Genomic DNA, 14,633 nt, shown 5'->3' on the forward strand with positions numbered 1-14,633 from the left:
AGCAGGCAACAAACGTTGTTATCCTCGTCGAGAATGAAGATGTGCACAGAGGCTGTGCCGCTCAGGGAGGGGACCCCAGCGTCCGCCGCCGGGACATGGACACTGAAGTTCTTCGTTCGCCCGCAGGCCCAGGTGCCCAGCGCGTAAATATCCCCGCCCCGGGAGCTGATGGAAACCAGCGGTCCCCCAGCGCCTCGCCGCTCAAGATGGCGTAGGACAATCGGCCATTTCCAGCCATCAGGGGCCACACGCCGGCCACCGAGAAAATGGAGGCGGCCAGACTCAGAGTGATTCGCTGGCACACAGACCGTGTACGAGGCCGATTCGAAGCAGGGGACCTTGTCATTTACATAGGAAAGTCTCACTCGGAGGGATTCCCTGCGAGGCAGGGGAGGGGAGCCGCAATCACAGGCAACTATAGTGATGTTGTAGGTGGCCGCCCCTCTGCCCAAGACGCCGCTGGTCACCAAGGAGAATGTGTTTTCCGCAGGGACAGCAGCTGAAACGGTACGTTCTGCAGAATGTGGCCGCTGTTCTTCCCGTTGTCTTCGGAGCCCTGGTCTATGACGCTGAGCAGACCGACCATCGTCCCAGCTGCAGTGTCTTCCCCGATAGGATCGGAAAGGGAATTTACCGTCACTGCTGGGACATTGTAATTGCCATTCACAACATTTACAAGAACTGTGCAACGCTAACTGACTTCCCTCCCGCGCCTGCACTCCCACATTATATTCTCCACAATTCACTTCACCTTCCACCCCTAACTCCCCGTTATCAGGATCGATAGAAAACATTTTCTGAACATTGATTGTCGTGTTGCTGCCAACAATTTCCTCTAGCCTTCCATTTCCTCCTTCATTTAAATCGGTGCCATTCAGTCACTAACCAGGATGCCTTTGTCCACAATCTCCACTAGGCAGATAGTGTAGATGTTTCCATGAAATGCAGGGGCGTTATTGTTAGACTCCAGCACAGTGATACTCATCCGGCGGGTGCCAGATCTTTGGGGAGCCCCATTGTGTTTAGCTGCTGTTATTCGAGTCTGAGTCGATCCTTTTTCTCTGTCCAATGACTCTTCCAGTATTAAAATTGGCACTTTATTATGTCCGCCACGAGGCTCTACTTTCAAAGCAAAGTGTGCATTTGCCCAAATCTCATATGTGACCAAAGAATCAGTACCAAGAGGATCTTGAGCCCTACTATAGGAAGTACACTGCCCACTAAAACAGATTCAGCCACGTGCGGAAATCATCCAGGATTTCTAGTTCCACACACTACATTGCAAGATTTTCAACCACAATCTTAAATTTCAGTGCACAACGTCCTGTCCGCCCACGCAGCTCTGCTCTGTCCATTTTCACAGTGACGATCAGGGCTCCATTCTGCATTTTCAGCTCCACAAATTCTCCTTTCCTGACACAGTCCGCAGCCTGCGAGCTGGCAGGTTTCTGATATTATCCAGTTCTAGATCCTCGGCCATATTCCCCATAAAAGCACCAGGCTAGCGCTTCAGACACTCAGTAACGAGCCTCTTCAGAGACAGACACACAGAACCAGCATGCAGTAAATAGGTCTCTTAAGTACCAGCCCTGAGTCCGACATCTTAGTTTGCTTCTGTTCTTCATAGTAACCGCTTCATAAAGGCTTGGCAATAAGATCATTTCTTGTCTCTGCCTCGCTGTGGTTCACGATGTTGTGCAACAAAATAAAGAAATAATTAAAATATACAGATACATTCCTTTGAAAATACCTTTCTTTTACCTTTGCCTGTTTACTCGTGTGGTGACCGTTGTCTTTAGTGACTTGCTTTGCTGACTGCACTGTGAAAGGGGAAAATCATCCGCGATCCTTGTCCGTAACTGTAGACAACAGCGACATCTTGAGTCTAAACCAAAAATTGCTCGAAATGAATCGCAACATCAAAACCTCTATCAAGAAAATGCTTCATCAAATGTGAAGAGGAAAGATAAATGTGGGAATGTCCTAAAAGCTACAAACACATATTTTCTACTGATTCTTTTGCACGTGTAGGCTGTTATAGTATCGGGTTCTGTAATTTAAAAACCAACGAAAAATATAAGTCTTGACCCAGTTATAATATGTCCTCTTACTACAGCGTCCATTTTCTTTTACTGCATACCCTTAGGCTCCGTATCTCTTGCTAATGACGCATCTCATATACTTTGGCAAATAGGCCGATAAATGAAATATTTAAAGCTAGACATACATAATTAGGATGTAATTGTTAGTCGTCAATATTGGGAGTTTGTCTCCTTACATATTAGTCATCATCGTATGCGGATGAATTAGAAAAAGAGTATAAAAGCATTATCATATGTTTATTAAATGTTTGCCTCCACTGAAAGTACCTAGTTATCTCCAAAAGGTTAAACTTCATTCCATCTTTGTTAAGAAACTAACATATCTTACAAACGAAAAGAAGAAAGCAAAGCTTTTTACTCAAAACAGCTGACTGAACAAAACATCTCCTTCCTAATCGGAAGCTTCCTGAATTTGGGCTGTCAGGCACAGATCGCAGTCAAGGAGAGAAAGTTAAAAAACCTTGGGTTTTGTCATCCCTGAGTCTAAGTTCTAAAAAGCACTATGGCTCTCTTCCCTTGATCACCTGGTATCTCTTCTCTGCATCTAGTCCACCATCACAAAAGGTGGATTTAAACTTGATCAAGTGAACTGTTTGATTGTAAAAAGTCTATACAAGCTGTATCAGGAGTACTCCAAACCGTGAGCAGTTATCTACTAGTGTAGTAACCCTCTGAGATTAGGACATTATGGGTTTGACTCCCTCCAGTGCAGTAGGGGCTGCAATCTGCACCATCCTGCACCACCAGGGCAGTTCTAACATTAGGGTAGACTTCACCCTCTCCCTTTCTCTTGCCATTCCACTGGAAATTTATGCTTGGGGCACCACAGGAGCACCGCATACTGACACTGGCTGGAAGCTGCACTGGTTCACTACATCTCTGGGATGCCCTGCTTGGGCTGGTGCCAACCCAGCTCAGGAGGCATACGTTCAGTACGACCTGTATGAATTCAGGATACTATCTCAGTATTAGCCAGCCTAAATGTACTTGCTGTCTAAATAAAATTGGCAAAATGCAATCCATCCTCATAGCAATGTAGTTATAGATATTTTAAAACACATGAATCATTACTTGACAAATGTATTAGACTGAGCTTGTCGCCATTCTGTAGCTCAACTCCCAGTTGGAAGAGGCAGGATGGGGAGCTAGCTCCGCGAGAGGATGCTTCACTCGCTGACCGTGCTTAAACTCCTGGATGTCTGCCACCTCTCTCGGGCAGTACATAGACAACAGTGTTGAAAGCTGCAGAAATATCCAGGAGAATTAGAATGAATGTCTCTCTTTATCCATTTACATACTTCATACATCAGTGCCCTTAGAGCTGTTTCCATCCCATATCAGTGCCTGACTCCGGAGTGTGCTGCGACTAGAATGTTGGCCTCATTAGATGGACTTGCTACTGACCTTTTGTTAGCTTCCATATCAGCGTGGTCAGGAATGAAACTTTTGACATTAGGAGGCAGTTGGCTAGAACCAATGTATCCAGATTTCGTCAGTGTCGGTCGGATTTCACTGCATGTTTGAAGCAGGAAGGGACGAGTCCCTCCCTAATGATCAGTTGACCATTTCTTCACGAGTGGCTTCAACTGCTTATAACTAAGGCTGCCAGTCGTTCATGTAAGTCACAGGAGTCATGGAGTCTTTGACTTTCCTGGAAGTCTGTGACTTCCAGAGCAGCCGGTGCAGGGTGACCCCAGGGCAGACGTACCGGTCACTGCTTGGGTGGCCCCAGGCAGCTGGTCCCGGGAACTGTCCCAGAACAGTAGTCCAGGAGCAGCAGCGGGGCCCCATGCCTCCCTCCACCCGAAGCAGTAGGGGCCACCTGCAGCCGAGAAGCAGAAGCATATACTGATGCCGCCCTCCCAGGAACAGCGCTGTCCGAGAAGTGCACCCCCTCACCCCCCGCGCCCAGTACCTAACGCATAACTAGGGGTAGTTTTAGTAAAAGTCATGGACAGGCCAAGACTTTTTGTTTATTGCTTGTAACCCGTGACTAAATTGTAGCCTTACTTATAACTTTCACCAGCGAGTATGGGAATGGGTCAGAGCCACAGCTGTAGGGTTGAGACTCTTTTAGCATAGCCAGGACTGCTTTAATGTGCTTGTACTCGCTTAGTTTGGTGGGTTTGGGGGGGGGGGCAGATCCATGATGCTTTTTGCTGAGTTTTCTTGCAGGCTGTAGGCACTTGGGATTGATGAAACGAAGCTCTTTAGCGTTGGATTTGGCAGCATGGATGGAAGCTATCCTGCTGCTTACCTTTCTTCCCTGTGTCAGGATCCTGAACTCAACCAACTCATGGTCACTGCCTCCCAAATTCCCATCCACTTTTGCTTCCCTCGCTAATTCTTCCTGGTTTGTGAGCAGCAGGTCAAGAAAAGCTTCCCCCGTAGTTGGCTCCTCTAGCACTTGCACATTGTCCCCTACATTTTCCAAAAACTTCCTAGATTGTCTATGCACCGCTGTATTGCTTTCCCAGCGGACATCAGGAAAATTAAAGTCACCCATGAGAACCAGGGCTTGCGAGCTAGTAGCTTCTGCGAGTTGCCGGAAGAAAGCCTGGTCCACCTCATCCCTCTGGTCCCGTGGTCTATAGCAGACTCCCACCACTACATCACTCTGGTTGCTCACACTTCTAATAGAGCATCCCATGTGATGCGGAATGCATCTCCTAGGAATCCATGTCCCAGGCGCGCTCTAGAGCACAATTTTGAGGGCAAATGCTCTCCGGAGTGGCAATGATGTCTATGGTGGGGAATCCCAAGCAGATGAAGATGTAATGAAGGACTCACGTGTCGAGTTCCCATTCATGATCGTGGGAAAAATCCCCTCCAGTTTGCAGTGATGTTTTGGTGTCCAGGGAGGTATGCGGCTGAGATGGCGATGCCGTTTTGGATACATCGTTGCATACTTTTGGTGCCTCAGAGCAGAGAGTGGGACGTCGCCTGTTGAGGTAGAACATGCAGGCGGTATTGTCCATCATGACTCTGGTGCAGTGAGCGATCCCTGGGATAAAGTGTCTGCAGGCATTGCGGACTGCTCGTAGCTCTAGGAGGTTAATGTGCAGCGTGTATCTGGTTAAGGACCAGCTGCTCTGCACTGTATGAGTGTGAAGATGCACTCACAAACCAATTTAGGAGGCATCGGTTGGCCCAGATCCTGGGTGTGGGTTGCAGCAGGCTAGTGTGTCTGTCTCAAAAGGCAGGGTTCTGGAGTCTGTCTTAGTTTGAAGAAGAAAATAAAGGAAATGCACCCCAGGGTGACTATCAGTCACACTGTCATATAAGACAAACCCTCGGTGAGCTGCTCCATCAGTTCAGGGTGACGGTTATGGCTGTAGAAAGCACTGGGTCTCCCTGATCTTTCACCACAGTCACCGGCCTCGCTCCCCAGCCGCAGCGTTCTGATTCCCCATGTGCAGCCCCACCCGGAACAGGCTGCGGTCAGCGGCCCGCTGGAAGGAGAGCCACGTGTGACAGCCCAGATCGCCGTCAGAAACCCGCAGCCTGTGAGCCAAGTGCCCGCAGCTCGCAGCGCGGGGCACTTTCCCGCAACACCCGCGGCTCCCCAGCTGGCAGCAGGCAACAAACGTTGTTATCCTCGTCGAGAATGAAGATGTGCACAGAGGCTGTGCCGCTCAGGGAGGGGACCCCAGCGTCCGCCGCCGGGACATGGACACTGAAGTTCTTCGTTCGCCCGCAGGCCCAGGTGCCCAGCGCGTAAATATCCCCGCCCCGGGAGCTGATGGAAACCAGCGGTCCCCCAGCGCCTCGCCGCTCAAGATGGCGTAGGACAATCGGCCATTTCCAGCCATCAGGGGCCACACGCCGGCCACCGAGAAAATGGAGGCGGCCAGACTCAGAGTGATTCGCTGGCACACAGACCGTGTACGAGGCCGATTCGAAGCAGGGGACCTTGTCATTTACATAGGAAAGTCTCACTCGGAGGGATTCCCTGCGAGGCAGGGGAGGGGAGCCGCAATCACAGGCAACTATAGTGATGTTGTAGGTGGCCGCCCCTCTGCCCAAGACGCCGCTGGTCACCAAGGAGAATGTGTTTTCCGCAGGGACAGCAGCTGAAACGGTACGTTCTGCAGAATGTGGCCGCTGTTCTTCCCGTTGTCTTCGGAGCCCTGGTCTATGACGCTGAGCAGACCGACCATCGTCCCAGCTGCAGTGTCTTCCCCGATAGGATCGGAAAGGGAATTTACCGTCACTGCTGGGACATTGTAATTGCCATTCACAACATTTACAAGAACTGTGCAACGCTAACTGACTTCCCTCCCGCGCCTGCACTCCCACATTATATTCTCCACAATTCACTTCACCTTCCACCCCTAACTCCCCGTTATCAGGATCGATAGAAAACATTTTCTGAACATTGATTGTCGTGTTGCTGCCAACAATTTCCTCTAGCCTTCCATTTCCTCCTTCATTTAAATCGGTGCCATTCAGTCACTAACCAGGATGCCTTTGTCCACAATCTCCACTAGGCAGATAGTGTAGATGTTTCCATGAAATGCAGGGGCGTTATTGTTAGACTCCAGCACAGTGATACTCATCCGGCGGGTGCCAGATCTTTGGGGAGCCCCATTGTGTTTAGCTGCTGTTATTCGAGTCTGAGTCGATCCTTTTTCTCTGTCCAATGACTCTTCCAGTATTAAAATTGGCACTTTATTATGTCCGCCACGAGGCTCTACTTTCAAAGCAAAGTGTGCATTTGCCCAAATCTCATATGTGACCAAAGAATCAGTACCAAGAGGATCTTGAGCCCTACTATAGGAAGTACACTGCCCACTAAAACAGATTCAGCCACGTGCGGAAATCATCCAGGATTTCTAGTTCCACACACTACATTGCAAGATTTTCAACCACAATCTTAAATTTCAGTGCACAACGTCCTGTCCGCCCACGCAGCTCTGCTCTGTCCATTTTCACAGTGACGATCAGGGCTCCATTCTGCATTTTCAGCTCCACAAATTCTCCTTTCCTGACACAGTCCGCAGCCTGCGAGCTGGCAGGTTTCTGATATTATCCAGTTCTAGATCCTCGGCCATATTCCCCATAAAAGCACCAGGCTAGCGCTTCAGACACTCAGTAACGAGCCTCTTCAGAGACAGACACACAGAACCAGCATGCAGTAAATAGGTCTCTTAAGTACCAGCCCTGAGTCCGACATCTTAGTTTGCTTCTGTTCTTCATAGTAACCGCTTCATAAAGGCTTGGCAATAAGATCATTTCTTGTCTCTGCCTCGCTGTGGTTCACGATGTTGTGCAACAAAATAAAGAAATAATTAAAATATACAGATACATTCCTTTGAAAATACCTTTCTTTTACCTTTGCCTGTTTACTCGTGTGGTGACCGTTGTCTTTAGTGACTTGCTTTGCTGACTGCACTGTGAAAGGGGAAAATCATCCGCGATCCTTGTCCGTAACTGTAGACAACAGCGACATCTTGAGTCTAAACCAAAAATTGCTCGAAATGAATCGCAACATCAAAACCTCTATCAAGAAAATGCTTCATCAAATGTGAAGAGGAAAGATAAATGTGGGAATGTCCTAAAAGCTACAAACACATATTTTCTACTGATTCTTTTGCACGTGTAGGCTGTTATAGTATCGGGTTCTGTAATTTAAAAACCAACGAAAAATATAAGTCTTGACCCAGTTATAATATGTCCTCTTACTACAGCGTCCATTTTCTTTTACTGCATACCCTTAGGCTCCGTATCTCTTGCTAATGACGCATCTCATATACTTTGGCAAATAGGCCGATAAATGAAATATTTAAAGCTAGACATACATAATTAGGATGTAATTGTTAGTCGTCAATATTGGGAGTTTGTCTCCTTACATATTAGTCATCATCGTATGCGGATGAATTAGAAAAAGAGTATAAAAGCATTATCATATGTTTATTAAATGTTTGCCTCCACTGAAAGTACCTAGTTATCTCCAAAAGGTTAAACTTCATTCCATCTTTGTTAAGAAACTAACATATCTTACAAACGAAAAGAAGAAAGCAAAGCTTTTTACTCAAAACAGCTGACTGAACAAAACATCTCCTTCCTAATCGGAAGCTTCCTGAATTTGGGCTGTCAGGCACAGATCGCAGTCAAGGAGAGAAAGTTAAAAAACCTTGGGTTTTGTCATCCCTGAGTCTAAGTTCTAAAAAGCACTATGGCTCTCTTCCCTTGATCACCTGGTATCTCTTCTCTGCATCTAGTCCACCATCACAAAAGGTGGATTTAAACTTGATCAAGTGAACTGTTTGATTGTAAAAAGTCTATACAAGCTATATCAGGAGTACTCCAAACCGTGAGCAGTTATCTACTAGTGTAGTAACCCTCTGAGATTAGGACATTATGGGTTTGACTCCCTCCAGTGCAGTAGGGGCTGCAATCTGCACCATCCTGCACCACCAGGGCAGTTCTAACATTAGGGTAGACTTCACCCTCTCCCTTTCTCTTGCCATTCCACTGGAAATTTATGCTTGGGGCACCACAGGAGCACCGCATACTGACACTGGCTGGAAGCTGCACTGGTTCACTACATCTCTGGGATGCCCTGCTTGGGCTGGTGCCAACCCAGCTCAGGAGGCATACGTTCAGTACGACCTGTATGAATTCAGGATACTATCTCAGTATTAGCCAGCCTAAATGTACTTGCTGTCTAAATAAAATTGGCAAAATGCAATCCATCCTCATAGCAATGTAGTTATAGATATTTTAAAACACATGAATCATTACTTGACAAATGTATTAGACTGAGCTTGTCGCCATTCTGTAGCTCAACTCCCAGTTGGAAGAGGCAGGATGGGGAGCTAGCTCCGCGAGAGGATGCTTCACTCGCTGACCGTGCTTAAACTCCTGGATGTCTGCCACCTCTCTCGGGCAGTACATAGACAACAGTGTTGAAAGCTGCAGAAATATCCAGGAGAATTAGAATGAATGTCTCTCTTTATCCATTTACATACTTCATACATCAGTGCCCTTAGAGCTGTTTCCATCCCATATCAGTGCCTGACTCCGGAGTGTGCTGCGACTAGAATGTTGGCCTCATTAGATGGACTTGCTACTGACCTTTTGTTAGCTTCCATATCAGCGTGGTCAGGAATGAAACTTTTGACATTAGGAGGCAGTTGGCTAGAACCAATGTATCCAGATTTCGTCAGTGTCGGTCGGATTTCACTGCATGTTTGAAGCAGGAAGGGACGAGTCCCTCCCTAATGATCAGTTGACCATTTCTTCACGAGTGGCTTCAACTGCTTATAACTAAGGCTGCCAGTCGTTCATGTAAGTCACAGGAGTCATGGAGTCTTTGACTTTCCTGGAAGTCTGTGACTTCCAGAGCAGCCGGTGCAGGGTGACCCCAGGGCAGACGTACCGGTCACTGCTTGGGTGGCCCCAGGCAGCTGGTCCCGGGAACTGTCCCAGAACAGTAGTCCAGGAGCAGCAGCGGGGCCCCATGCCTCCCTCCACCCGAAGCAGTAGGGGCCACCTGCAGCCGAGAAGCAGAAGCATATACTGATGCCGCCCTCCCAGGAACAGCGCTGTCCGAGAAGTGCACCCCCTCACCCCCCGCGCCCAGTACCTAACGCATAACTAGGGGTAGTTTTAGTAAAAGTCATGGACAGGCCAAGACTTTTTGTTTATTGCCTGTAACCCGTGACTAAATTGTAGCCTTACTTATAACTTTCACCAGCGAGTATGGGAATGGGTCAGAGCCACAGCTGTAGGGTTGAGACTCTTTTAGCATAGCCAGGACTGCTTTAATGTGCTTGTACTCGCTTAGTTTGGTGGGTTTGGGGGGGGGGGCAGATCCATGATGCTTTTTGCTGAGTTTTCTTGCAGGCTGTAGGCACTTGGGATTGATGAAACGAAGCTCTTTAGCGTTGGATTTGGCAGCATGGATGGAAGCTATCCTGCTGCTTACCTTTCTTCCCTGTGTCAGGATCCTGAACTCAACCAACTCATGGTCACTGCCTCCCAAATTCCCATCCACTTTTGCTTCCCTCGCTAATTCTTCCTGGTTTGTGAGCAGCAGGTCAAGAAAAGCTTCCCCCGTAGTTGGCTCCTCTAGCACTTGCACATTGTCCCCTACATTTTCCAAAAACTTCCTAGATTGTCTATGCACCGCTGTATTGCTTTCCCAGCGGACATCAGGAAAATTAAAGTCACCCATGAGAACCAGGGCTTGCGAGCTAGTAGCTTCTGCGAGTTGCCGGAAGAAAGCCTGGTCCACCTCATCCCTCTGGTCCCGTGGTCTATAGCAGACTCCCACCACTACATCACTCTGGTTGCTCACACTTCTAATAGAGCATCCCATGTGATGCGGAATGCATCTCCTAGGAATCCATGTCCCAGGCGCGCTCTAGAGCACAATTTTGAGGGCAAATGCTCTCCGGAGTGGCAATGATGTCTATGGTGGGGAATCCCAAGCAGATGAAGATGTAATGAAGGACTCACGTGTCGAGTTCCCATTCATGATCGTGGGAAAAATCCCCTCCAGTTTGCAGTGATGTTTTGGTGTCCAGGGAGGTATGCGGCTGAGATGGCGATGCCGTTTTGGATACATCGTTGCATACTTTTGGTGCCTCAGAGCAGAGAGTGGGACGTCGCCTGTTGAGGTAGAACATGCAGGCGGTATTGTCCATCATGACTCTGGTGCAGTGAGCGATCCCTGGGATAAAGTGTCTGCAGGCATTGCGGACTGCTCGTAGCTCTAGGAGGTTAATGTGCAGCGTGTATCTGGTTAAGGACCAGCTGCTCTGCACTGTATGAGTGTGAAGATGCACTCACAAACCAATTTAGGAGGCATCGGTTGGCCCAGATCCTGGGTGTGGGTTGCAGCAGGCTAGTGTGTCTGTCTCAAAAGGCAGGGTTCTGGAGTCTGTCTTAGTTTGAAGAAGAAAATAAAGGAAATGCACCCCAGGGTGACTATCAGTCACACTGTCATATAAGACAAACCCTCGGTGAGCTGCTCCATCAGTTCAGGGTGACAGTTATGGCTGTAGAAAGCACTGGGTCTCCCTGATCTTTCACCACAGTCACCGGCCTCGCTCCCCAGCCGCAGCGTTCTGATTCCCCATGTGCAGCCCCACCCGGAACAGGCTGCGGTCAGCGGCCCGCTGGAAGGAGAGCCACGTGTGACAGCCCAGATCGCCGTCAGAAACCCGCAGCCTGTGAGCCAAGTGCCCGCAGCTCGCAGCGCGGGGCACTTTCCCGCAACACCCGCGGCTCCCCAGCTGGCAGCAGGCAACAAACGTTGTTATCCTCGTCGAGAATGAAGATGTGCACAGAGGCTGTGCCGCTCAGGGAGGGGACCCCAGCGTCCGCCGCCGGGACATGGACACTGAAGTTCTTCGTTCGCCCGCAGGCCCAGGTGCCCAGCGCGTAAATATCCCCGCCCCGGGAGCTGATGGAAACCAGCGGTCCCCCAGCGCCTCGCCGCTCAAGATGGCGTAGGACAATCGGCCATTTCCAGCCATCAGGGGCCACACGCCGGCCACCGAGAAAATGGAGGCGGCCAGACTCAGAGTGATTCGCTGGCACACAGACCGTGTACGAGGCCGATTCGAAGCAGGGGACCTTGTCATTTACATAGGAAAGTCTCACTCGGAGGGATTCCCTGCGAGGCAGGGGAGGGGAGCCGCAATCACAGGCAACTATAGTGATGTTGTAGGTGGCCGCCCCTCTGCCCAAGACGCCGCTGGTCACCAAGGAGAATGTGTTTTCCGCAGGGACAGCAGCTGAAACGGTACGTTCTGCAGAATGTGGCCGCTGTTCTTCCCGTTGTCTTCGGAGCCCTGGTCTATGACGCTGAGCAGACCGACCATCGTCCCAGCTGCAGTGTCTTCCCCGATAGGATCAGAAAGGGAATTTACCGTCACTGCTGGGACATTGTAATTGCCATTCACAACATTTACAAGAACTGTGCAACGCTAACTGACTTCCCTCCCGCGCCTGCACTCCCACATTATATTCTCCACAATTCACTTCACCTTCCACCCCTAACTCCCCGTTATCAGGATCGATAGAAAACATTTTCTGAACATTGATTGTCGTGTTGCTGCCAACAATTTCCTCTAGCCTTCCATTTCCTCCTTCATTTAAATCGGTGCCATTCAGTCACTAACCAGGATGCCTTTGTCCACAATCTCCACTAGGCAGATAGTGTAGATGTTTCCATGAAATGCAGGGGCGTTATTGTTAGACTCCAGCACAGTGATACTCATCCGGCGGGTGCCAGATCTTTGGGGAGCCCCATTGTGTTTAGCTGCTGTTATTCGAGTCTGAGTCGATCCTTTTTCTCTGTCCAATGACTCTTCCAGTATTAAAATTGGCACTTTATTATGTCCGCCACGAGGCTCTACTTTCAAAGCAAAGTGTGCATTTGCCCAAATCTCATATGTGACCAAAGAATCAGTACCAAGAGGATCTTGAGCCCTACTATAGGAAGTACACTGCCCACTAAAACAGATTCAGCCACGTGCGGAAATCATCCAGGATTTCTAGTTCCACATACTACATTGCAAGATTTTCAACCACAATCTTAAATTTCAGTGCACAACGTCCTGTCCGCCCACGCAGCTCTGCTCTGTCCATTTTCACAGTGACGATCAGGGCTCCATTCTGCATTTTCAGCTCCACAAATTCTCCTTTCCTGACACAGTCCGCAGCCTGCGAGCTGGCAGGTTTCTGATATTATCCAGTTCTAGATCCTCGGCCATATTCCCCATAAAAGCACCAGGCTAGCGCTTCAGACACTCAGTAACGAGCCTCTTCAGAGACAGACACACAGAACCAGCATGCAGTAAATAGGTCTCTTAAGTACCAGCCCTGAGTCCGACATCTTAGTTTGCTTCTGTTCTTCATAGTAACCGCTTCATAAAGGCTTGGCAATAAGATCATTTCTTGTCTCTGCCTCGTTGTGGTTCACGATGTTGTGCAACAAAATAAAGAAATAATTAAAATATACAGATACATTCCTTTGAAAATACCTTTCTTTTACCTTTGCCTGTTTACTCGTGTGGTGACCGTTGTCTTTAGTGACTTGCTTTGCTGACTGCACTGTGAAAGGGGAAAATCATCCGCGATCCTTGTCCGTAACTGTAGACAACAGCGACATCTTGAGTCTAAACCAAAAATTGCTCGAAATGAATCGCAACATCAAAACCTCTATCAAGAAAATGCTTCATCAAATGTGAAGAGGAAAGATAAATGTGGGAATGTCCTAAAAGCTACAAACACATATTTTCTACTGATTCTTTTGCACGTGTAGGCTGTTATAGTATCGGGTTCTGTAATTTAAAAACCAACGAAAAATATAAGTCTTGACCCAGTTATAATATGTCCTCTTACTACAGCGTCCATTTTCTTTTACTGCATACCCTTAGGCTCCGTATCTCTTGCTAATGACGCATCTCATATACTTTGGCAAATAGGCCGATAAATGAAATATTTAAAGCTAGACATACATAATTAGGATGTAATTGTTAGTCGTCAATATTGGGAGTTTGTCTCCTTACATATTAGTCATCATCGTATGCGGATGAATTAGAAAAAGAGTATAAAAGCATTATCATATGTTTATTAAATGTTTGCCTCCACTGAAAGTACCTAGTTATCTCCAAAAGGTTAAACTTCATTCCATCTTTGTTAAGAAACTAACATATCTTACAAACGAAAAGAAGAAAGCAAAGCTTTTTACTCAAAACAGCTGACTGAACAAAACATCTCCTTCCTAATCGGAAGCTTCCTGAATTTGGGCTGTCAGGCACAGATCGCAGTCAAGGAGAGAAAGTTAAAAAACCTTGGGTTTTGTCATCCCTGAGTCTAAGTTCTAAAAAGCACTATGGCTCTCTTCCCTTGATCACCTGGTATCTCTTCTCTGCATCTAGTCCACCATCACAAAAGGTGGATTTAAACTTGATCAAGTGAACTGTTTGATTGTAAAAAGTCTATACAAGCTGTATCAGGAGTACTCCAAACCGTGAGCAGTTATCTACTAGTGTAGTAACCCTCTGAGATTAGGACATTATGGGTTTGACTCCCTCCAGTGCAGTAGGGGCTGCAATCTGCACCATCCTGCACCACCAGGGCAGTTCTAACATTAGGGTAGACTTCACCCTCTCCCTTTCTCTTGCCATTCCACTGGAAATTTATGCTTGGGGCACCACAGGAGCACCGCATACTGACACTGGCTGGAAGCTGCACTGGTTCACTACATCTCTGGGATGCCCTGCTTGGGCTGGTGCCAACCCAGCTCAGGAGGCATACGTTCAGTACGACCTGTATGAATTCAGGATACTATCTCAGTATTAGCCAGCCTAAATGTACTTGCTGTCTAAATAAAATTGGCAAAATGCAATCCATCCTCATAGCAATGTAGTTATAGATATTTTAAAACACATGAATCATTACTTGACAAATGTATTAGACTGAGCTTGTCGCCATTCTGTAGCTCAACTCCCAGTTGGAAGAGGCAGGATGGGGAGCTAGCTCCGCGAGAGGATGCTTCACTCGCTGACC

The sequence above is a fragment of the Lepidochelys olivacea genome (assembly GCF_965140295.1).
Source record: "Lepidochelys olivacea isolate rLepOli2 genome assembly, chromosome: 9".
Taxonomy (NCBI): domain Eukaryota; kingdom Metazoa; phylum Chordata; order Testudines; family Cheloniidae; genus Lepidochelys; species Lepidochelys olivacea.